The sequence below is a fragment of the Megascapheus bottae genome, chromosome 23 (assembly GCF_031878675.1).
Source record: "Megascapheus bottae isolate mThoBot1 chromosome 23, mThoBot2.hap1, whole genome shotgun sequence".
Lineage (NCBI taxonomy): Eukaryota > Metazoa > Chordata > Mammalia > Rodentia > Geomyidae > Megascapheus > Megascapheus bottae.
This window is the reverse complement of record NC_143531.1, coordinates 13,071,198-13,082,965: the sequence shown is the minus strand read 5'-3', so window position 1 is coordinate 13,082,965 and position 11,768 is coordinate 13,071,198.

Genomic DNA, 11,768 nt, shown 5'->3' with positions numbered 1-11,768 from the left:
TCACACTTCACTTAAAAATATATAATGAATTCCTCTTAACTTTTTTTCTTCATAGCGATTGAAAACTGGCACTGTAACAGCCATAATTCAAATGTATGGAAACACTGTCATTGAATTTTGAGTCTATCTGTATTGCCTTGGCAAGGCCAGACTGAATAATCTCATGGGTGTTATATGGCCAATGGGTGGAATGTTTTCCACCCTGGACTGACTTTTGAAAATATTTACATTTGATACTGCAAAGAGTATATGACCTAGTGGGAATAGTTCGTACTTTCCACACTATTGACTATGTTATATCATCTCAGCGAGACTTGATATTTTTAATTTATTCAATGCATTTAATTGTTAGGATGTTTTGAAGTACAAATATATTGCTCACATATTTTATAAAGTATAATGAATACAATTATTTTTTAATTCATATAAATGAAGGAATTTTTTATGGTTTACGAAGACTTGAACTTGTTCAGAGATTGACTCTCACAAAACACAATATTTTCATCTTTCACTGAAGTGAAAACATTTTTCAAAAGTTAGTTTCTAATAGCACCGCAAAGCAATAGGCTGGCTGACCTCCCCCCTCCATGTTTCCTTCCCTCCTTCCCTCCCTGTCTCCTTTCCTTCCCTTACTTTCCTTCCTCCTTCCCTTCTCCCCTCTCTTCATCCCTTTCTCTCTCTCTTCATATTACGTGATCATTTGGAGAACCTAGAACTTGTCAAATGGTTTCTGCAAGTGTTGTTTGAAGTGGTCTGTGCATCAATTTGTCTAAACATCCACTTTAATATAATTTGGTTAAGTTGAAAATATAATAATTAAGTTGTATGTATAATAAATTGAACAGCACAAAGTACTTAATGAATGATTTAAGTAGGTATTTCAAAATCATTCACTAAATTGGTGAACAAATGCCTCTTTAAGCACAATGTTTATATAGTGTAATATAAGGGAACAATACAGTTTTTATTTCCATTGAATAAGATCTCTCCACAGATACTTTAGCTCAAATCTGCTTTAGGGGAAAGTCAAAGAATATCATTTACAACAAGTCTTTGGGTGAAAGCTCTTCTACACAGGACATTGCTTCTTGGATGGGAGCTCTGATCTATAGGGTGGCATAAGGATACAAGTATCTCTGTGTGTGTGTGTGTGTGTGTGTGTGTGTGTGTGGTGTTATGTTATTGTGGTTGTTGTTCCAACAGCTTTTAAAGCAATATTTCCCAATACTTCTCAGGAAAATCACCTTGAAAATTTGTTAAAATGCAAATTTTAAGCTAAGCATGGTGGCTCACGACTGTAATCCTAGATACTCAGAAAGTTGAGATCTGAGGTTCAAAGCTAGCCTGGTCACAAAAAGGACCTGGGACTCTTATCTCCAGTTAACCTTTAGAAAACAGGAAGTGGGGCTTGGCTCAAGGGTAGGGCGGTAGCCTTGAGCTGAAGAGCTCAGGGACAGTGCCCAGGCCAAGTTCAAGTCCCATGACCCACAAAAAAATGCAAATTTTAAGATTTGTTAATAAATTGTGGGCCTAGTCTAGCACTTTAATTTGTCCTAATACCTTGCTTTGCCATAATACAGGGTGAGAACCTGCTGAAGTATACTATTTCAATTTATTTATTTAAAACATGAATCATCGACGAAGCATGAATAGTTTCATTTATTTTTCTTGAATGCATAGGTCAGTCCTTGGACTGATTGTCAAGCATTAAATTGTCTTGTTGGGATGCTGTGGGAATAATTAAATGCCATTAGTGATTAGTGAATCTAGTTTGTGTGCCATCCTTTTATAGGTCCTGTTAGATAGGCTTAGATGAGATCTTGATTTCCCTGAATGTTTTATTTATTAAACTGGATTGTTTTCTTTCATAGTTAACGGTATTCGCATTTTGTGGGTGTTGTCTCAGCCTTTGTAACAATTCTGTCTTACATACTCTGAGCTGTTTCTCTTAATGCGTTCTTTCATTGCCTCTGACATTTAAACTTTCAACACTGGCTAAATTTTATATTTTCCCAGAGCAGAAAGGGAAATTAAACATGAACTACAGTGCACTTAGAAAAATGTTAATGTGAATACGGTGCATATTCAAGTCTGCAGGCATATTCTATCAAGAGCTTTTGTTGATTTAATCCCACATATTCTTTCTCTCCCACAACAGCTGTTTTTTAAAAACCATCATCAGAGGCATCTTCTCCAGATAACATTTTGTAATATGAATATTTTGTATAGAGGACTTAGTAGCTGACCATGTCAACAACTAGGACAACTATTCCTAAATAATTGATTGATTATAATCATCTAAACTCCCTTTGCAAAGGGGAGAACTTGTACTTGGCCATGGCTTTTCTATTGTGGGGCTTCCATGTTGTATTTGGAGAGACACCTCTAGGACTCTGTTATATTTCTTTCTCTGCAGTAAATGTCTCATAAATCTATTGTCTGAATACCATGATGCACAAATGGTGAAATTCATACAGTTTCTTCAGGAAAAATATGCACACATAAATACACTCAACCATGAAAATATAATTTTAGAGCAGCTTATAGAATAGCTGGGAGTCAGAAGAGAATGCTAGCACGGGTGAGATAAACAGAAAACAAGGAAATAAAATACTAAGACTTTTGGATGCAGTGTTCTTTGGAATATCATCTTGTAGCTAGGCATAGTTTATACTTCTGAAATGACTTGTCAAAGGTCAATGGCAAAGGCAAAAAACAGAACGTTGCTAATGTATGCCAAGGCAAATGTTAATATTAAAATGCAAGCTGGGTACTGTTGCTTATGCCTGTAATCCTAGCTACTCTGGAGGCTGAGTTCTGAGGAATTCGGTTCAAAACCAGCTGTGAGACTCTATCTCCAACCAACCATGAAAAAACTGGAAGTAGAACTATGGCTTAAAGTGGTAGAGCACTAACCTTGAACAGAAGAGTTCAAGGACAATGCCCAGGCCCTGTGTTTAAGAACCATGACTGACAAAAAAAAATAATATTCAAATATAAAGCAATACACTTAAAAAATTGGATTGAAGACATAAAAAGTAGATGAAATACGAAAATAATTGTAAATCTTAGTTCAACATCATAAAATGGAAATAGTATGAGTTTAATAATAAAGTAGAGATCACTGAACTATGGAATTTGTTTTTAGTACATTACTCTGTCATCATGAATTCTTCTGAAATTTTAATGTACATGTGAATGATGGGAAATGTTTAACAATGAATTCTCCAAAACAAGCATGATTTGTAGTGTTTGATCATTTCCATGATCACTATGGCTTATTTCAATCTCCAGAAATGACTCTGCCAGTGAATGCTGAGTCAGATATTGATTCTCTTCACATAAACGCCAGTGCCAGAATACAAGTGGATCACGTGTGATGTTTGAGTTTATATTTGCTAGGGTTTAGGATAAAGTCTAAGAGCTTTTATTCAGCAAAGCTGTTAGGGTTGCCGTTGCTGCTTCTTGGATTCAAGCATATTTTGTAGGAATGGAATCAATGAAATTTTAGTTTTGAGTTGGTCTCGGGGCATGAACTGAAAATTTTCTCTTAGCTTTTTTTTTTTTTTCAGTCCTAGGGCTTGACCTCAGGGCCTGGGCATTGTCCTTGGACACTTTTTGCTCTGCCCCTTGAGGCACAGCACCACTTCTGGCCTTTTCTGTGTATGTGGTTCTGGGGAATCAAACCCAGGGCTTCATGCATGCTAGGGGAGCATGCTACTACTAGGCCAGCTGCTTTTTTTTTTTTAAATCATGGCTGGTGCTCCACCATTTGGGATATATCCTCAGTTGGACATTTTGCTGCTGAATTAAAGACTCTCAGATTTTTCTGCACAGACTGGCTTTGAACCTCTATTCTCAGACCTCAACTTTTTCGCTAATTAGGATTATAGTATGAGCCACCAAAGCCAAGCCTAGTTGAAATTTTATTTTTGTCTCATATTTTCTTTGTAAAATTAATTTACTGGGGACATTTTCCCCCTCCTGAGTATAAACTTATGCATGGCTCGTTACAAAAAAATCTTGGCATAGAAAATAGGATAGTTTTAATAGTCAAAACTGCAGACTTGATTTAAAATTAAATGCCTTCTCTTTCAGCTTCGACAGTTTCAGGTGGGCCACCTGGTTTTGGATTAGGGACTTCAGATGACCTTACTTCCTCTTCTATCTATCTCTCCTGGTCCTTCTTTGGTGCATGTGGGTGGGAAAAAGAGTGGGAGGAGAAAAGGAAGTTCTCACTTGAACTACTTCCTAGAGCTGTAGGTGGCCTTGGCTCATTGTGCCTGGTAGATGGTGGCTGTATCACTTTTATGGATTTCTCAGATCTTCTTTTCTGGGAATGTGTTGCATACCATACCTCGGCAGATGAATTATGCTCTTTCATCAGGGCTGTCGTGTGAGTTTTCAGAGACTCTCCCCACCCACCTAGCATGTCTAAGTCGACCTCCTTTTTCTTGTCGCTGGAATCCCTTCAGTTTCTCAGAGACCCAGGCTCAGTTCCAGTCATCTTAGTGAGGCCTCGCGTGAGAGGCTTGCTCATTGTTTGTCTTGAGCAGCTGGCAGAGTTCAGGGCTGGGTCTAACACAGCAGTGAGTCCCTTTGGCAGAACCTTCGGAGCAGTTGACCTGTTACACCTGCTGGATTTCCCTCAACGTTTTCAGACTCCAGTCTGAGTAATGGAAAGAACAGTGATTATTGCTGGAGCCTCCTCCCTCAGCTGTACAGCAAAGCCTTGTTTCTTCCCACAGAGTGGCAGTGGATACGTAGCATGTCCATACTTCTCTCCTCCCATCTCACTCCTTGAAGTCTTTTACCTTTCCAACTTGGTTTTCTGTTGAGAATTCCAAGAGTTCTGGTTACATATGCAGTTGAGTTTGGGCTTTCCCTCGGGACAGAGCATCAATCATGTGTTAATCCTGAATGGAATGCCTTTTTAGCAAATGCATCACACACACACACATACACACACACACATACACACACACACACACATACACAAACACACACACACACACACTCTGAAGCTGGGTCCCCAGATGCACACCCTGGCTGTGGTAAATGGTGAGATTGTGGGTGCTTCTCTTGAATTTGTAGTTATTTTTCCCACTTTGCCTGGAATCTATCATTTTTATAATAAAATATATCATTAAGCAGAACACGGTTTTACATTTCGGGTTTTAAAATCCCTCAATGATTCACTGGTTTTATAGTTAGTGATATTCTTTCTACCTGTTCAACTTCTGAATACCTGATCTAAATTTATACTATAAATTGTGTATGATTGTGTTCGTATATCATGTTTTCTAATCTGAAAGATTAGATAATGGAAACATTTTTTTTATCGTGTCTGTGTGTAATAAAGGCTTTTCATGTGAGAAGCAACTACTGTCGGATTTTTTGAACATTTTTGAAAATACGTAACCTTTAGTATAACACTTCAGAATTATCTCTGTAGTTTTGTGTACTCATTTCTTGAACAAATTATACAGGACTTTATATTTTTTCCTGGAGTTGACAGAAACACATCAGATCTCCTGGTTGTTGGGGGAGAGAGCAGGGAACAGCTGAAGGTTCAGCTATGCACAGAGTGACACTTTGGCCTGTGGGTGAATATTGATTAGAAATCTGGGTGGAGATGACACTTGACAATACAGGCTAGGACACATCTAATGTCAAAAGGTGTTTTGTACTGTCGTTTATAGGCCCCAGGCTAAAGGCCAGGACCTGACCATTCACCCTAGAAAGAATCCTGGTTTGGGAGATTTTGTTAGAGATTTTCTGGAAACAAGGATTCTAATCTACTTAGTAGGTAGAACTTTCTGAACGAGATGAGTCTCCAGTGTCTATTCTATTATCAATGAGAAGGCTGGGATGCAGCAGCTCTGGGAACCAAAAGGTAGCCGGGGCAGTGGTTCATATGTGTACATACATAAAAATAAACATGACACTCGTTTTGATCAAGAATCATTCAATGATCCGCTCCAGGAAGTTGGTCAGGAGTGACATTGATGAAGCTATATTCAACTCATAATATAACTACCTAATGATCATTAAAAAAAGGAAAAAAATGTTAGAGAATCTGGGAATCAGTGGATATTTCTGCATTGTTGGTGACTGGTTTTGGCTGGAAGACACTCATTTCAAAATTTATAATGTATTTCTATATTACATAAGATATTTAATTTGTACCATGGATAATATTCTTTGACAAGCATTTAAGAGTGAGAGCACTTGAATTGCTATAGCAAGATGTACTCTTCAGATTAAATTTTAAGGCTCCAGGACATGACTGTACTAATGAAACTATATTAAAATCTCAGCCTGTGTTGTAGGATTCAGAACAGGTGCCTCTGACTTGTAGCAGGGTCTCCAGGCAGCTTAGTCCTGATGTATTTTCTGACAACAAAAATCCCAAATGCAAACTTGTCCTCTCAAAAAAAGAAAACAAAACCAAAAAATAACAAAGCTATGTTTCAGCATATGACACCATCGATCTCATTCCCAGTCATGGTATCGATTTAGCCTCTTGTCTAAAACAATTTAAAGTATGGACAATACCTATAAACCAATTTCCACACTGGGCATTATCAACAGAAGAGGCTGTGAGTCTCCCATGTATTATGAGCTGCAGAATAGGTATGAAGAAACTTTTTCAGAACACTCAGGATCTCTCAGCCAGGAAAAGAGTGAAGACACTACAATGTAAAGGAATCTAGAACTTGCACAATAGACTAATGGGGAAGAAAGAATAGCACAAGGGTACAGCTCACTATTCTTCTTGCTTTGTTAGTGCAGAGCTACACAGAATTTATATGTGAGGGCGATTGTTCTACATTGGAAAACACCTAGTCTAACAATTCCTGGTGGTTACAGAGAATTGGGAATAGATTGGGTCCCTCTTATCAGCATGGAGCAAACATGGCCAACAGAGAACACAGGCGGCTAATGTCTCAGTAGTGGGACGAAATTAGCCCAGGATCTAATGCTGTTCTGTTCACACCTGAAGTAACTTGAAAGCAAGTGTAAAAGGGTTAAAAAAAGTTTCGACTAAAGTAACTGTTCCACAGGAAAAAGCTCAAGACTATTTAGTGACCACAAAAATAGCACCTAGCAAGATAAAATTCATGATGGCTAGCTTGTAAAGAGGCATGTACTGCATCTCATAAGAAAATGAAAAATTAACCAACCAGAACAAATCTAGAAATATTACAGATTATAAAATTAGTAGTAAGCACATTAGAACTCTATTCAGACTATATCCTATATGTTGAGAAAAGGTGAGGATAGTAGTGGTAGAGAAAAGTAAGAAAACAAATGGATTTTTAAAATTTCCTATCAGATGAGATCTGAAGATCGCAGTTTGAAGCCAGCCCTGGCAATAGAGTCTGTGAAACTTCTAGCTCATATTAACCAGCAAAAGATGGGAAGCAGAGCTGTGGCTCAAGTGCTAGACCTCAGCCTGGAGGAAATAACCTAAAGGGACAATGGCCAAGCCTCAATTTGCACACATACAAAATAGTTTCCAGTGAAATCTCTAGAGCTACAAAACACAAGATCTAAAATGGATACAATAGATTCACAGGAGGCTAGACAGACATCCATAAAAATGGTTATGTGAAATACAGGGCTTTAATTTATTGATTTTTAAAATTTTTGAGTTAAAATTTATTTCACTACTTGTGCTTCAATGTGTGCATATTTCACCATATTTCTGTTCCTTGCCTCCCTTCCTACCCACTTTTTCAAATCACATTTAGTGGGTTTCATTAAGTGTAACCACCTTTGATCTTCATTCCTCCGTGTTACCTCCTTTTCTCCTCCCACTCTAATTGATCTCCTCCTAGACAATCCACCTTCTATATTTGTGTCATCATCATCTCATCACCATCATCATTTCAATTACCACCCCCACCTCCCCCACCACTACCACCCACCATCACTCCCATTGGTTTTGCTGTGTATGATGATGACTTAAAGGCTTTTTAATTTTGGTCAGGCAAATACTCCTCAATGCACATCTCTATATTTAGGTAATTTTCAAGCACACTTTCGCATTTACCCCTGGAGGCAGCCTGGACCACAATCCTCCTATTGATGCTTCTGGCATAGTCAGGATGTCAGGTTCAAGCTACCACCTCATATTCAAGATGGAGATGGCTCAAAAATGTTTGCATAGGCTGGCTTTAGACCATCATCATCTTGATCTCTGCCTCCCAATTAGCTAGAATTACAGGTATCAGCTACTGTGTCCAGTCTATGAATCTTTTTTTCTCTTCGGATGTGATATATATCAAAGTATTCAGTTGGATAGATGAGTCAGACACTCAGGAGACAAAAAGGATCTGGAGATATAAATTTGGAAGGTATCTAAGATCTGAAACCTGCTATTACTAAAATGAGGATCTAGTGAGAACGATAAGTGATGTTTTAACAGAGGAGCTTTACTTTTGACAACTATTTACACAAGTTTTGGAGGCTACATGAAAAGACCAGAAATATCAGGGCATCCTAGACACAATTGCTGACAGCTCATAGAATTTGGAGAATCAAAAGGGAGAGTTAAATAGGATATAAGGTCTAGGTGGTTACTGCTTCCCCCCCCCAAAAAAAAACCCCTGGTATCTCTGATTTTACAAGACAAAAGCCAGAAGTGTTCTCCCAAATCAAGGTGCTTGTATTTTCTGTCTCACATTATTCTGTTTCAGTCTCATTGTCTGTTCCAGAGAGGATCAAGCCAAACAGAACTTGAAGGGGAAGTAAATCATCACCAAGTCAACATCGAACTTCAACAAGGATCCCGTAAGATCTGTATATTAAATAACTTCATAGACTAAATGGGAAAAGCATACAGGAACATACATATTATCTAGTCTCTTGTTTTTATATTGAAATACCACTATCATGCTAAACAGCCTCACGTGGAGATCAATCTCATTACTAAAACAGCGCTCAAATTGGGATGAAGTACTAATGCAAGTTGTGAGTGCGGGAAAACATCAATCTGGCTGTTCAAGCATGATTTTCATACATTAGAGGGAGAGGAAATGTTCATTTACGTGTGATTTATATACCATTTGCTGGTAATAAAATCAGCCGATAGGAATTTCAATAAAAATGGAGCTTTATCTAGTCATAAGATAAACCACTTTCTATCTGTTTATCTAAGCCAGAGTGTGTGAGGAAATTCTGACAACCAAAATATAGGACAGGTTTCTAAATTATGTTCTGATAATTTATAAATCCCCCTATTTACCTACCTTAGTCATAAACATGGAAATGAAATCCTTTGCAGATATTCTGCGAATATAAAACCTCCCAACTAAATCTGCGGGGTGCTGTTCACGATCATTAGGAAAATAAAACAATTCTCTGAAACTTCAACCAACAAATTCTTTGCCAGTACCCAGTGGATGAAAATTTCAACTGGAGGATTTCTGGCTTATGTACTCCTCCCTGAGATTTAATTTATTTAGATTTATTAAGTTTCTGATATTCTCTCACAGCAGTTGGACATTTAAGATATAAAACTATCAAAAGGGAAACTAAGCCAGGCACTAATGGCTCACTCCTATTATTCTGGCTGCTCAAGAGACTGGTTCAAAGCCAGCCCAGGTAGGAGAGACTGCTAAACTCCATCCTTAAAATGATCATTAAAAAGATAAACTAGAGATATGACTCAAGTGGGTAGAGAACTAGGCAAGCAAGCAAACTGATCATAGTACTGCCAAAAAAATGAAAAAAGAATTTATGGCTTTACTTTGTGTTACCTTCCAGAATAAATTCTAGAGGTGTTAAAAAGCTAAAAAGTAATAGGAAAATGTTAATGATTATTTATATAATGAGGAAGGACTTTTTTCATACTCTGATTTTTATTGCATTTTTTATCATTTAGAATATATTATTTTTATAAGTATTTGCTAATTGTGCATACTAAGAGATTTTATTTATTTTCATATATGCATATAATGTACCTTAATATCTTTTACTCTCTCTTATCCTTCTCTCCTTCCTTCTTTGAGGAAGATCTTTAAAGAAACCACAAAAGATGTTCCAGCACATATACATTGACCAGTTTTTCTGGTCTTTTCTCTTTTGGTACTGGGCACTTGCTAGGCAAGTGCTTTGCCACTGAGCTACATCCCAGGCTTTGACCATGATTTTGTCTGTAGTGTTTGAAAACCTAATCATGAATATGATCAAAACATGAATTAAAAATTCTGAAAACTATTTTAGTAAATATGCTATTTATATATCTTTAAAGAAATAAGATGTGCTAGGGATTTAGAAATTCTTTAGAATGTTTTTTCAAATCTGCTTTTTATACTTTTTCTCTTCCTTGTTTTCTCTTTCTTGTTTTCTTCTGTTCCTCTCAGTATGTGTTTATTCCCACTAACTTCACATTTGTTCTTGTCCTCCCTTCCTCCCCGCAACCAGGGTTTGAATTCAAGAACTTACCACTTCTTTAGCTGATGCTCTACCATTTGAGGCACATCTCCAGCATGGCTTTTTGCTAGTTGTTTGGCAATGGCTTACTGGTTTCAAACCTTGATTCTCTAGATCTCAGAATCTTGAGGTGATAGGATTACAGGCATGAGTCACCAGTGCTTAACTAAATGTGTTCATCTTCCTCTTGTATCTTAGGGAGAAAAGTTAGATCACTAACTTAAACTTTATCACTGTAAGTGTGGCCTTGAACTCCAAATGTTCCTGCTTTAGTTTCCTGGGTGCTGGGATCTTACATAGATATCTAAAAGCATTAATGTTACTCTGGTGACTGCTTAAGACACGTTGTACAAAATTTGAAATATTTTTTTCATTCAGTTCTAAATATTCTATTCTTTGTGATTTCTTTCTCTAGCAACAATTTATTCATTTATTTATTTATTGATTGATTGATTGCCAGTCCTGGGCTTGAGCTCTGGGCCTGAGCACTGTCCTTGGGCTTTCTGAAGACTAGAGCTCTACCACTTGAGCCACTTCTGGCTTTTTCTAAGTATGTGGTACCAAGGAATTGAATCTGAGTCTTTGTGCATGATAGGCAAGCACTCTACCACTAGGCCAAACTCCAGGCCCAAATTTAGTTTTTTATAGTCTCTCTCTATATATTTCATATTTCTTAAAATATTTGAAACTTGTTTCTTTAGAATATATTCTGACTCTCTAAACTAGGTTTTCTTTTTTTTGCTAGGATGCTGTATTACTTTGTGGACATCAATCACACTCTCGAAAGTTTTGTTTGCTGGCAGCATATCAAATACAGCAGACTACAAGTGGGAAAAAACATAAGCTCCGTTCACAATGAACTGAAACTGGCTCCAGTGGCATCTTGGAGCAAACTTCTAAGCCAACATGGAATCTGTTGGCTGATCAGCTGCTCATCTGTAATCTGCTCACAAGAAGGGTTGAATTTTGTTTTAGGTCTTTGAGTTTTGAGATGACTTATTCCACAGGTGTGCCTAACTGATATAAATTCATATCTTGAACTTTTCATGAGATTTTTATGTGAAGAGCATGGGGGAAATGAAGCATGGGCCATGAAACAGCGGCAATTATTTTTTAATACTTGCTAGTGTATGGATGAAAGATCTGACCTCAGACGGGTAGGGCAGCTGCTCCCACAGTTAAAGGAAATGGTTGATCTTCCACACAAATAACTGAGTTACTGATCTAAGGAAGAGTAAGAGCTAAGGCAGGGAAAATACTAGACCATCATGGGCACTCAGGAAGGTAAGGCACCCATAGGTCATTCTATTGCTTTTGCTGCTGTC